The following is a 14,394-nucleotide window of genomic DNA, read 5'->3' as shown; positions in this document are numbered from 1 at the left end:
GCTGGCAAGTGCTTTTCAGAAACTGTTATTAAATATAAGGGATTACAAAATTTTTCTACATTGCCAGCTTGCTCCATCAGTATTTGCTCATTTGACTGAACTTTCTTACGTTTGTACCAGGAGGCCTCTTGGCAATGAAGGGTTGGGAAGATGATGGGGTGGTTAATGTGATGTAGAGTGTAATAATGTCACATCAGATGCATGCTGCTTGTATCTTGAGACATGTTTTAAAGTAAGTGCAGGCTCAGGTGAAAATTTAGCCCTCTTTAATCTAGTAAAGGACAGCTTGCAGTACAGAAGGCTGGAGGGGTAGAATAGAATAGAATCATTAAGGTTAGAAAAGACCTCTAAGATCATCTAGTCCAACTGTCAGCCCAACACCATCAAGCCCACTAAACCATGTCCCAAAGTGCCACATCTACACGTTTTTTGAACGCCTCCAAGGATGGTGACTCCACCACCTCTCTGGGCAGCCTGTTTCAATGCTTGGCCACTCTTTCAGTAAAGAAACTTTTCCTAATATCCAATCTGTTTAGATACAACTTGAGGCCATTTCCTCTTGTCCTATCACTAGTTACAGTAAACTGTACCTCACAACTTGTTAAGGACAAATATTTTAAAGTTGCTGCTTTGCTAGGGATTGTGTCAAAAGAAGGATGGTAATACAATCTTAGAAATTAAATTTTTTTGTTCAGTTACTTTTTAAAAACATTATGCTTCTGACTTGAAGATCTGGCATCCTTAGCATATTGACTTTCATACTTTAAAGTATAGATTGGGTAATACTTACATAGCAGTACTGGTAGGTCTGGCATCCTGCAGTTACTCAGATGTAAGATACAAAATTTATAGGTTGAAATGATGTATTTTATCGGAATGGCTGATGCAGTCGGAGAAAGTTAGAAAGCTTTTGGGCACAAGGTCCTTACGTTAGGCTTGACAAAATTAGTGTAAACTTCAAGCTAAGGATGTTAGCTGAAGAGCTATTGCACTTGGCATAACCTTCCTGTATTAATCAGCTGAATAATTTCAGAGAAATGTATGGGTAATTGTAGGTGTGTAAAAGTGATGTTTTCTGTAAAGCTTTTCATGTGACTGTTTTGAAGGGCTGTGAATGCATTTTGGAGGCAGGAATAACTGCTGGAGAAAAACCTTCAGGTAAATGGTTTTCAGCTTGTTTTTTTAGGACCATAGGCTGTTTTGAGGATAAGACTGCTTCAGGACAGTTCAACAAAAATAGTTTGTTGGCCAAAACTGGGATTCACTGTGAAATAGTCCATGTTTAATTTGCCATGGCTCAGAGAGCTCTTGAAGAGACCTCTACATTTTGTACCTTCTGGGAAAATTGCTTTGCAGCCAAATCTGAGCCTGTGAATAACAGCAGGATAAGCACTGCAAGTTATAATCCCACATTAAATTGTCAGTCATAGTCAATTTTTTTTTTTTTTAACAACAAATTAAGCTGTGAAGTTGTTGGAACATGGGGCTGATTCCAAAGGGGGAAGCATTTAGTTGTAAAATAGGATGTATGGTGGGTATAAACCTTGAGGTCTGATCTGTTAATCCCACTCACAAGAGGAGAATTTGGAGACAGAAATCACTTGTTTCAGCATGTGCTTAGAGGGCCAGCTCATTATCAGGGGCTTCTGCCTTTGTAGTTATTTCTCCACCACTCAAGTGAAAACTTTTCTTGTGAGTACATGCAGTATAACATGAAGGCTGGTAACACCAGAAATAGAAGTGAGTTTAAAAAAAAAAAAAATCACCATTGTGTGTTGACTTATGCTGGACAAATATTGAAGTCAGAACAGTACCTGGTTCTGTTTCCTGTGTGAGCCCATTTAAAAGCATGAGAAGATATATGCTCAAGTATTTAACCAGTGTCAGGTAAAAACAAATGACAAACTTTAAAATACTCTTCCCAGATTAAGAACAACCAACCAGCCCCCCTCACCCAACAAAACACAGTAGCTTGACACCAGTGTTGGTGATAACTATTAATGCAATCAATCAATTAGAGACAGATGAAATTAATATGACACTTTTAAATGGAATATTCTCCAGTCCAAACCTAACACTATGTATTTTTCTGTGTATGTAACTGATTCAAGCTATGTCCTTACATATTTTTCCACCCTATTACATCATGAAAATCATTAGTGCTCAGCTGACTGAAGACTATTCTGTGATCATAAGGAATCACAACAGAAAAGTCCCTCTGAGAAACTGGTACTTGAGGAGGCTGAAGCAGCCCCTGCAGCAGCCATATGAGACAACTCCCTCTGGGAGCTGGATCAGACTCTTTGCAGATCCTCCTGAGTAGGATGGCCTGTTCCAGCAGCCGTGTGTCTGGAGACTCCCGGGAACATGAACCTGACATTCAATACATCTGCACTCTGGAATCAAGACCCAGTCACTCAAAACCATAAAATTGTTAGAAGAAGTTATTCACCCAGTGTGAAGTGTCACAGGGGAATGTCTGTATCTGAATTTGTTTTGCATCTCTGCATTTTACTCTGGATATATGTAAAACAAGAAAGGCAGCCTAGAAAGACAGGTGGAGAGAAGATGGGTAAGGGGAATGAAACAGTGTGGAACCAACATCAACAAAGGGAAGAGGCTGAGGGCTGCAGTATTAATAGAAGGGGAATTGCTAACTGACCATGAAGTCTTGTGAGCAATGGACCTCTACTCCATGTACACTGTTGTAGTTTGCAGTGCACTGATAAGCTCTCTTCCTTCTTTTTCCTCCCTTCTTTCAATGAATGTTGCTCATGGCCCTGCTAAGGTTTAATTCTTTGCTTTGTGGCTCATTCTGGATTGCTTTAAGTTCTTGCATAAAAGTAGATATTCTACTGCTGGGTTGAACAGATGAACTTGCATTATTCTGGATGAATTTTTAAGTTTAACTTATTATTTTTGAGATCATAAGTCTAGTGTTCCCTTTCAGTAGAATAAAGATGTTTGGATAATGACAATGTGATTTACTATGCCAATAAATTATTGATGGGAGGCAACTAAAGAAATAATGTGGGTTTTTTCCTGCCAATTGGGGTTTAAAACACAAGAGTTGTAAATACTGTCTCTTCATGATACAAAAAGGCACTTATTCTTTGTTCTAACAAACCTGGAAGATGGATGTGAAATATTCCCCAGACTATTAAAAGTCTTGGTTTTGTTTTGTTGCAGACCACATGGGCACCATTTTGTCATTCATACCAGTCAACTATGGAAGGAGAATGTAATGCAGGAAGAAAACTGATGTTCCTGTCCTTTCATGTTGCTAACAGACTCTTGGTGTTTTGCCTCAGTACAGTATCTGTATCAGTCCTACCTCCCTGCAATGCTACAGTCTTTTCCACCTCAAAGAAGAGCTGGCCTCATGACCACTGTTAAAAGCACTGGGATTAAGGGTGCGGGGAGGGGGGGGGGTGCGGGGAAGAGGGAAGAAGCTTCTACAAGGTGTGTCTAAGTACTTAACACCGCAACCCAACATCACATATTCCTTTCTCACTTTCATTCTTCATTCAAGTCTTTTTAAACATGATGAAGCACATGTTTCTTTGCTTTATCTAATTGAATTAGGTAGTTACATTAAGATTGGCATACAGTAAATGTGCAAAACAGTTATTGCTTACAATAACAGAGCCTGGGCACTGAGCAAGCTCAACATCCTTTCCTAAAAAGAAAACCCACTCTTGAAACAGAGAAAGTGAGCTGAATTTGCAGAAATGTTACCTTTTATTCCTTGCTGGACCCTCTGAGATTGCTCCCAAATCAGTTCACTCTACAGAACAACAGAGCCATTGTCTCCAGGCTGGCAGCAGTCATTTGCACAGCTTGCTTCGATGAATATTTTGTCAGAACATTTTTTTTCACTGTCAATCTTCCATGCTAACCCCCATCCCTCCCCAACTTGGAGCTAATTAGTCATGCATAACAGAGGAAGTGCTTCTTTTCTTTTCCTCTCCCCAAAAGAATAATTTGCCCTTCCAACAGATAACTCTTGGCACTGAGAAGAACAGGCCACAAAAATCTTTTTCTTATGGTAAAGATGCAGCAGGAGGAATGGAGTGTTTTCTGGAGGTTCTCTTGGGATTATTTGCATGTAGAACATCAAATGTACCTTGGAAAACAGTTATTTAACTGACTGCTTATGTTTCTCAGAACTTGGGTGGGGTTTTTATCTGCTTTTTACTGTGTTATGTCAAAACTGGATATACTTATTATATCTCTCCTATAAAACCAATGGTTCACAAGACCATACTCTGTCACACCCACCATGTGCTAGTTTATTATCTAAAATTCCTTGTCTTTTCTTTCCTTCCTTTCTTGTCCACCCACACCCCGGCACCCCTGCTAATTCTTTTGTGGAGGCTGCTGCTGCCTGAGCCCTTTAGATGAGCTCTGAGAAAAGCATTGTGAGCAATGTGGTGGCCTCCTTCCAGCTGTGTCTCTTCTGAAGATGGTAAAACATAAATTAGCTGTGTTTGTACAACCCAAGATTCATTCCTGTTTTATAGCTAAGAACAGCTCAACTAAAAATCTAATTTACAGCATAGTCTGGGGGAAATAATTATACACCAAGGAGGAGAAAGTGGTGAAGGGGGAAACAACAACAAGCCCAAACATAAAAACAAATATATGCTGTGAGAAGCCATAAGAACTGAAGCAGGCAATATAATAATTTATTAAAAACTGTATAGGTTTTTTCTTTCCTTGAAGGAAGAGAACCACTGTGCATTAATGCTGCCCTGAACAAAGCACTTTCATCTTCTGGGGATAATTTTGTTTTCAGTGGTATTAAAATAATTCTAATTCAAATTGAAATTAAAACTGTCTTGAAATCACCTAAAAAAATATGGTCATCCCTTATTTCTGATAACTTATTCTCCATGTACTGCTCTTCATCACTGAGTATTGTGTTCTGTTGTAAACTGCATCCTTTTATTCATGGGGAGTCTGGCTGCCGTCTCATGCCACAGTAATTCAGTAAGGTTGCTCTTGATTTTTTCAGCATAAGTGATGTTTGCTTCATTTATTAAAAATTCCATCTTATGGCATTAATTACTGAAGATAATGAAATGAATATAGCAACAAACCCAAGCAGAAACTCCTACCTTGGCTGTAGAACTTCTCATAATTGTTCCTTGGCTATTGGAGTTCTTGGATCTATGGAATTTGATTATTTGTGAAATATGGTGCTTGCGTAAATAGAGGAAAGAATTCTACAACCCACAGAAGACCTCATCAAATTGGGTAAAACTGAACATGTATGAATTATAAAGGTTTTGTTGCTGGTTGTAATCTCTAGTATTTTTAATTAGTGCGTTGATGGACAAGACCTGTGTTGCTGTCTAGTTTTTAGCTTAGTTAAGTTGCACATGCAAGATCCTCTCATTCTCTTTCCGTGAATACAAAACTTCTGCTAACTTGACTACGATTTCAATTTAGCATGATTTACTGAGTAAAGGTTTTTGTAAGACACTTATGAAACAAAATTTTACTGAAATAGCGGTTTGTTTGAATACAACAAAAGATGATGATGATGCAGCTACTCTAGAAAATATTTCCCTGAAAACAGTTTTTGGCTTGCTTTTGCAAATAAATCTTCAGCACAGCTGAAAGGCAGTGTCAAAATGTGCTTGGCTGTTTCAAGTCTAATCTTGATAGGATCAAACTTTAGCTGTATATGGTTGTGCATTATCAGAAAGAGTTAGGAGGTCAAAATAATAATGGAATTAAGAGAAGGGGCGAACACAGAGTGACTGAGAACATGACACTTCTATCACTGATAGAAACTAATATTAATATAAGGGATTTCTTCTTCTAAAGAACTATACAAGGTATATGTTGCTTTGATGGCATTCTTTAAAATTATGGTAACTTTCCATGTGAAGTTTGCTGTGTGACATCTGAGAAGGTTGAACATAAATTAGTGTATACCCTGAAGAGCTGCAACTCTTTAAGAGTCACATTTAAGCAATTAGATTTGAAGTCTTAGCCCTGGCATCAGGACCTGTGACAACAGGAGCTGGGTCATCTTTGGTCGGTAGTGGTCTGTGGAGTTACGCGTTTGGGCAGAAACCACATGTGGCTTCTGTCCAGGCTCTGTCAGTAAGGCTGTGTGTGGGATCTTGTAATTATGATCTGATGAACAGACTGTTGACTATCCACCAAAAATCTTGTCCAATCTGCAGATGATCTCCCTCCTGCAAAATATAGCAAATAATTTGTTTTGCACCTATTACATTTTATTCAAGAGGATCAATGTGTCTTACAGTAGTTCTGTATATTAATTTTCCTGTCTGCTAGTAAATGTATTTCATGGAAGAATACATGGGGACAGAAATTGCATAAGGTCATATAAGAAAAAATAGTCAGAGAGACAGAAGTAATTTCTCCCATTTTATCTGTTTTTTAATTTCTAAACATGGCTTTCAGTTGTGCTTTATATTCAATAATTTCTCCTCGGTGAATACCCAGTCATGTGAGGCACTGTACTTTCAGGTGAGGTTCTTTGGTAGCTTTATCACTAATCAGCATTTGTGGGAATCTTGCAAGACACTTTGTAAGGAACAGGAGTGCAAAAGTCTTCTAGTAGTTTTCAGGCACAGTTATTAAACTGTTTCCTGTTCTTCCAGTCCAAGTGATCAACTGTGGCATCAGCATCATGTGGGAAGTTGTGGCAACACGTCCAGGGTCAGCAGTTCGGCTTCTCTGAGGAAAAGCCAGATGCAGACCTTAAGGGACTAGTTAGGAGTATTCCTTTACTGCAGTCCAAGGTAGAACTGATCCATGTGAAGAGTCAAGGAGCTGTGGTAAAGCTCTGCTCTGAAACCACCCACACTTTGGGTGCATGGTCCAAGCTACTGAATGCACACTTGGGATCCTGAATGGACTTGGGCAGGCCCTGATGGATACCAGGAATCTGCAGTCTCACTGCTATGGTTAACTGAGCTGTCTAGCTCAAAGCCAGTTTGACTGTTTTCTTATGTACTGCAGATACAGTTCTTGACTGCATTGCAGATAAATTGTATATATAACTTGATTTATGTTTACTCACCCTGAAACAGAGAAACACAAAGACAGTATGCAGCATTATCCCTACTGTACAGAGTCTTCCAATGGCAATAAGCTGATTTCCAGGGAAGATCTGTGCCTCATTTGCCTCAAAAAATAAAATTTTCCAGCTGCTTAGTAGGATAGCTTACAGTTTGGACATCAACTTGCATGATACTGAAGATGAGTACATGCTTATGCACTGCAAAAATAGTTGAGGAAGCTGTCTGTGACTTGCCCTTCTTTGTGTCCTGTGATAGCAATATAGTATGTGTGCGTTTCTCACATTAACGTTGGGTGAATTAGATTCACCTCAGGTCATGAGTAAATATTGGAGAGCATAGTGTATGCCCAAACTGTCAATGACCTCAAAATTTTTCAAAGCTTCCTTTATCATGGCCTTCTTTAGCTTTTGAGGGTGTAACTGCAATTTCTATTTATTTTCAATGAATTGTTCAAGTATGTGAAACTAGTAATATGCAGAGTGCCATAAACAATACAGTAATCTGTAACAAAAAGAACTGCTATGTACACTCCTGGCAACCACAGGGGGTGAAAAAATAGCAATTTAGCCAAACGCTCAGAGCAAATAATCTTGTGCCTTTTCCTGTCCTTTTGAAGTTTCTGTGAGCGTACTGCAGAGCCAGACTTCAAGTTCAACATGGCTCTAATTAGTGACTGAGAAAAGAAGGTGTATTTGTGTGTGTCAGCTGGAAAAACATGCCTTCAAGGACTCAGCTCTGTTGATCTTGGATCTGATTTCAAACTGGCTGACTTGCAAAATAGCCCTTTAAACTTAGATATTGCTTCAGAATGACTGCTGTCAAAACAGTAGAAAAAATAAACAAGAAAGTCCCATATATCTAACCCTGTAGTGTCGGCAAAAAGCAGCTCTAGGAGCAGCATGGCTGACTGCTATAAATGATGTGCCATAGGCATCCAACTGTGTAGATGTAAGGCTTCTTCCTCTGGAAATGCATGTGCATCCTTTTGTTTGCTGAGGCATTATCCAAACTCAAATATGTAATATTTTCTTGGGAATTGAACTGCACTTTGAATGCTCTAGTGGCTTCATCAAACAGTCTGGAAGAAATGCAGTTGGCTGCTATATACATTTGAAAATATAGGAACAATCACACCTTTTTTCAGACAGGGTCGTGTGGGATAGAGATGGGATAGGTAATAAAAAATGGTGAGATTTCTGTTTGTAACCTTCCAAGCTGTCCTATGCAATTTCATCCAGCTGTTTCAGCAATGAATCCATTTTTTCAGATGTATCCATACTTTTAGGAGATGATTTGAGCTTGAAGAGTTTTAATGTACTGCTGTTTTGGGCTCAGCTTTTGCAAAAATGTGTTTACCTACTTAGTAGTTCTACAGTTATGAAAAGTCTGTAGGATTAAAAGAGAGCAGAGTGGTTTATAGACTGATACTAGAACAAGCTGCTCAAAAACTGGAATTTTGGTAGAAAAACCAAATTGAAAAAATGAAAGGCAAACCTACCGCTATTTAGATTAAACAAACTTTGTGCATGTACTTGTCAACAAAATGGCAAACAAGTAAACACTTACTTTGGCAGCTGATCCTTTTTTCTTTTTTTGACATGAAGCAAAATAGATTTTTGGATTATTTCACTCCCCCTACCCCCTGCCCCAAACTGATTCTTGAAATATGATTTCAAATAAGTTGAAGACTCATTTTGAAAACGTAGAAACAAAGTATCTTGGTATTTCTCAAGCAAATAACTTAATCTGAAAATGTCAAAATTAAGTATTTAAACCTCCTCAAGAATCCCCATATACGCTTTTGTTTAAAACCTGTTTGCTGAATTTGACATGGTTTTGTGAACATTTTAGTCCCCTCAGATCTCTGTTTCTCTGAGTTTGGTAATGGATGGAGAGCAAATCCTCTATTATGACTTGTTATTTGACTGTAGGCAAATCATGCTCTCCATGTCTCCAGTGTTTGAGAGGGGACACTGTGCAGACTCGTGTATTCAGTTATTCTTTCATGCAACAAGGCAACCTCAGGCCTTGGACAAAAGCAGACCTTGTGGATTAGGTCTGCAGGGTTTCATGAAGCCGCATGTAGCGTTTGGTAGCAACAGAGCTGGAGAAGCAGTCTGACTGATGCTGCAAAACAGAGCTGTTATTCAGAGCGGTTCTGCATCTGCGACTTATAAGCTGCAAATTGCTATTGCCAAGCCTGATCATCTTCAAGTATATACATACGTGTCAACAAATTAGGGCAGGAGTACAAGTAGCCTGGCACTCCTGGCTTGGTTTACTCCCAAAGAAATGACCCACCCTCACAGTCTAAATTTCTCTTGGCTGCAGAGAGGTGGGACATGAGTTTAATATTCTGGATAATAAACAGAATACTGAATTAAAATCAGGATGATGCACCAGACAGGGAATCATTTGTGCTGCTCTGCTTGTCTCTCTTTGGGCTTTTTGCCTAGCTGGCCAGCACCCAGGGAGTGCAAACTGCTGCTGTTCACTCCAGGAGACCACCAGCAGCTGAGGGAAACTGGTTGGGAATTAGGTCCTGCTTCCCATTCCTGATGATGAGAGGCACTTACCGAGTGCAGCAGGGGAGTTGATGGTCTGTCTAAGGAAAGCAGCTTGCCAGGGCTCCAGAGGGAATGGCAGCGGCTCGGGGAGGAGGAGCAAAGAATTGGGACGCAGTGGCGCATAAGGCCGAGCCTACAGCTGTAACAGAAAATGTTATTTTAGAAATCCTGAGCCGATTCAAATAACAGCCTGGCTGAACGACTTCAGCATGTAATACCGCCATGATGAAGGTGCTGTGAGAGACCTGCCTGAAGCAGCGGGGCAGCTGGAGGTCAGCAACTAAGGAAGCAAAATGGAGCAGCCTGGGGAGCGGTTCCCAGGCTTGATCAGAGACGCTGTGGGAAGGGCAGGACTGTGGCAGCATTGGGTGCCCACCTGAGAGAGGGCACCCCACACCCAGAGAGAGAAACTGGGTGGGCTTCAGGCAGAGGCTGCTGCTCTGTGGGTACGTGGGGACAGTGCAGCAGACTAATGCTGCACTTCAAGTTATCACGGGGTACTCCAGATGCGTGTGACGGGAAATGCATCCACAACGAAAAGACCATGAAAATGAAAGTGGGGGGAAAAGTCAGGAAGGCTGCTACTGTCCAGTATTATGTACTCTAGAGTGAAAGGGGAGGAATGGAACATGGAGGGGAAAATGGAGACATTGGAATATTCCAGCATAGCGGGCAAAAGGGATCTGGAGGCTGAAAGTGTCTTGTGACCAAAAAGTACGCTTATGGGAGCTGCTTCTACTACAAATGACCCTGACAACCATTGAAAAATTATGTTTCTCTGTGCCAGAAGTTTCGCCCCTTTGTAGAATGGGGACACTAACACTCTTCGATTTAATGCTGGGTGTGTGTACCAGTTATTTGTGTGTGGCACGGCACAGGGACCCCAGTCAGGGTCTGAGTCTTGTTATACCAAGTGTTGTAAACAGCAGAACAGCCCAGACAGCTTTAAAAATAATTAATCTGCAATTTAAGTGTATTTATGTATCACTGTAGGGAAGTTGTTTATAAGAGTCCCGGCAATATGTTACGGTGTAAAAAGGGGGACATAGGTGGGAAGTGAAGAATAACCATGAAATGGTAAGAATCAAATAAATTAAGCTCACAGAATAGTAGTTCTTAGTCATAGATGGAAAATAGTGGGAACAGATTTCCCAGTATCTGTCAGAACTGAGAATAGAGTCTTTCCTAACCTTTCAGTGCTCATAAAGATTAAAAATAAATGAGACTTGGGATACTTAGGAGAAAGGGGCACAGAATTAGAATGGATTATGCTGCTCTTGCTGTGAGCATAGAGGTGATCCTAAGTTCTTAGTCTGTAACTTCTGTGGCTGGATAAGGTGTGTACTGTTAACTGTGTGATTTGGAATCATGGTATTAGAAGGATTATTCAGTGTCCTGCATGCATTTAGCTATCCCAAATGTGTTTTGTGTTTGGTTTTGGTTGGTAGTTTGTGTGTTGGGTTTTTTTTGTTTGTTTCCTAAATGAATAATGTGTAGGCAGAGTGCATTCAATCCCAATCTGGTTAGAAGGAGGGCTGTTAAATGGGAAGTGGTTTATTGATTACTATTTTCACAAACTGTGATAGCTTAGCTTTATCATTTTAAGAGATTCTTGTTTTGCCCTTTCACTTAGTGCAAGGTCATGGAACAATTGATTTGGCATTTGGTACAATTTGGAGTTAAAGGGATGGAAACCATGGGTGAGGAAGTAGAATGGTTGCAGTGTTTGTTTTACTACTTCCCTTGCTTTTCTGCCCTCCCCCAAATGATTATCTGCTGCATTTGCAAGGAAAATTAATAACCAGATTGTCAATCTACAGACTTCTGCTTGATCAGAGGCTCAGCTGGATCCAGTAGTTCTTTCTCCAGCAAGTGCCAAAGACAGAATGGGATTCTTCTGCTGTACCCACACCCTCCCTCCCCTTCACTAAGCAGCAAATCCATGTTGCATGCTTTTATCAGTAAGTGTAATGCAGCATTTAAGGTGCAGTGCACAGTCATTCTGTAGTTATTTTTAATCCTTTAGAAGGCTCTCATCTAACATATGACATAGCTTTTATTTTTTTAAAGCTGTGAAACAGCATGATTTGACTGTCTGAAGATACAATTTTAGTTTTTTGGGTTTTTTTTTTGCCAAAAACCCACAACATACCACAAACCAACACCGAACAAACAATGCAGTGCTCTCATATGCAAAGATGCTCTATTGTGATGTTAGATACCAATTTACAATTGACATAATCTGCCTCATAACGCAGTGGCTGTTTCTCCATGGGGGATAGAGAGGTCCTGATGTAATTTGAAGGATGCCAAAGCTAGTGGGGAATATCATGCAATATGGGCAGTGGTTTGGCTTTTGGGTTGGAAGCGTGGTAGCAGCAGCCCTGTGACAACAGCTCTGTTTGACACTTTTGCCATGACAAAGTTCCCTAGCAACCGTGGCTGGCAAGCGGGGTGCGCTGGCGGGGATGCTGTCCTCCTGCCTCGAAACGCTGCCCTTCACACGCTGCCAAGGGCTGGGGGAGGAAAATGGCCTGACTCCAACGAGGACCGTGTGCCTGAACAACTGGATAGCAGCTATCTTGCAAATGGCAGGCACGCTGAAAAACTGCTTCTGTGTGTGCCTTGGTTTTCAGAGCTATAGTGCTCTCTAGGATGAAACACTTTGACAGATATTAGCCAGTGTTTATGATGGGTATTGTCCACAATATGTCATACTGGTTAGAGATTGCTGTAGGAAACACTATTGGTACTGGGGACAAGAATAAAATATAGACTGTACACATTTCTTTCCTTATTTTTTTTTTTTTTTTTAATGAAGAGGAGTTTGTGATTAGAATAATCTGTCATACAGCAGCTGCAAAAAGACAACCCAACCCCTGCAGTCTAGTATCAAAGATCATTTTACTTTAAGGAAACACTGTAAGGAACAAACTGTCCTTAACCTTATTTTCATAATGAAAATAGGGAGAAAACTAATGAAGCCTTCTGTGATTAGTGATGCTCAGGCACTTAAGGCGCTCTGTTGCAAACAGTAGCCCAAACCTTTCTGTGCAACCTCACTAGATAAGAGATTGCTCCTTGCTCTGTCTTAAGGAATGTTTTCTATTAACAAGCCCTGTTTACAGTGTGCAAAGAGTTAAGGATATCCTGTGCTTAATGAGTTCTTAGTTTCTGAGAATTCCCCTGGCTGAGGCTGAGAACTGTTGACATATTTCCTAGGCAAACCATTTGCTGTTATCCCTGGCCTGCTGAAAGACTGCAACTGCTTTACCTTTGTAGGTGCTGGTAGTGAAACAGAGGGGTGGATGATAGGAATGGGAATTCCCTGAGAAAATTGTGCCATAAAACATATGCTGTGCAACTTCCATGAGAAGTTTCTTAACTTTTGTAGCCTTGCTCTTTAAAGCTGCCCAGCTTCAGGAGAAGTAATTGGTGTATAATGAAGGCTACCTGTGTCAGGGAGCAATTTTCAGAGGAAATGTGGGAGGAGGTGGTGATTCCCCTACAGCTGGTAAAAAAATGAAGATGGATGATTGTTCCTTCAGTTCATAAGGGAAATGGGCTTCATATTTATGAGAAAAGACAAGCTTATTAGTATTGCAGTAACCCAGGGTCAATATAAGTATTACTTCATCTTGCTAACTACACTTCAAGATATGGGGAAGGCTTAAACTGTTTCTTGTCTTGCTTACCTAATTGTGCCACTAATAAGAATTGGTGTTTGAGGGCTATTGACTTTCATGCCTCAGTGGGAGCTGGGCGTGCCCAGTGCTGGACAGGATGAAACCTTTTGACTGTCTTTTGCTGATATAAATCAGGAGTGAAAATCCACAGATATGCTGGCATGGTTATGGTGAAAGGGAGAAGAGACTGGACCCATATGTTTACTTTTTTAATGGGGATACTGGCTATTGCAGTGGAAGCCTGCATATGTGAATGATTATGAGAAATGAATCAGGAACTGAATGGAGAAGAATGTGTCAGGGAAACAGTCAGGAAATGGCAGTTAATATCAACTGAAAGGAAAATGAGCTGTGTACAGCACTTACACAGCAAGGGATGAAAAGGAGAGGAGCAGTATAGTTAATATGGATTCTCTCATCATATTTAATTTTTTGATGGGGATGAAAGCCTGAAAATAAGCTGGAGGCGGCAGACTTTCTTGTCTAATCCCCTAGCACTCTCCCCTTTTTCAGTGTAACTAGGGGAACCTAGCATTAGTCATTACTTCAGGTGATTGGGGAGCAGGAGGGATTTATGGCTGAGAAGTGAAGGGTTTAGAAGTCAGTCACAATTCATCTAATCACAGCCACTGAACTGAGTTTAATTTGAGAGCATTTGGTGTGTTGTTGGCAAGCTTTCCATCTATCATAAACAAAGACACCAAACAAATGAAAATACTTGCCAATCCCCTTACCTCCTACACAAAAACATGAAAAAGGCAAGTGGCAAAGACGTGTCTGTTGAATTAATACTGGCAGGGGTGGGAGAACATCTATTGATCTGCTTCACATAGGCATGTCTATAACTCAGATGGCTGTGTTAAGATGAAATAGCAGGTACAGAGAAGTGGTTTGATATTGGGAGAGAAGAAATCTGCCTCTAATAATTATACACGTGGGCAAAGCAGCTTTTAAAGCAAACCAAAGTGAAGAGTTTGGTCCAAATTCAACTCTGCTACAACTCCACTGAGGGCAGTAGTGTTACACCAAGGATGGATTTGTCTTTCAGACCTTCACAAAGGGGATGTTATTGAG

Source organism: Pelecanus crispus, chromosome 9 (genome assembly GCF_030463565.1).
Source record: "Pelecanus crispus isolate bPelCri1 chromosome 9, bPelCri1.pri, whole genome shotgun sequence".
NCBI lineage: Eukaryota > Metazoa > Chordata > Aves > Pelecaniformes > Pelecanidae > Pelecanus > Pelecanus crispus.
This window is presented reverse-complemented; position numbering follows the sequence as displayed.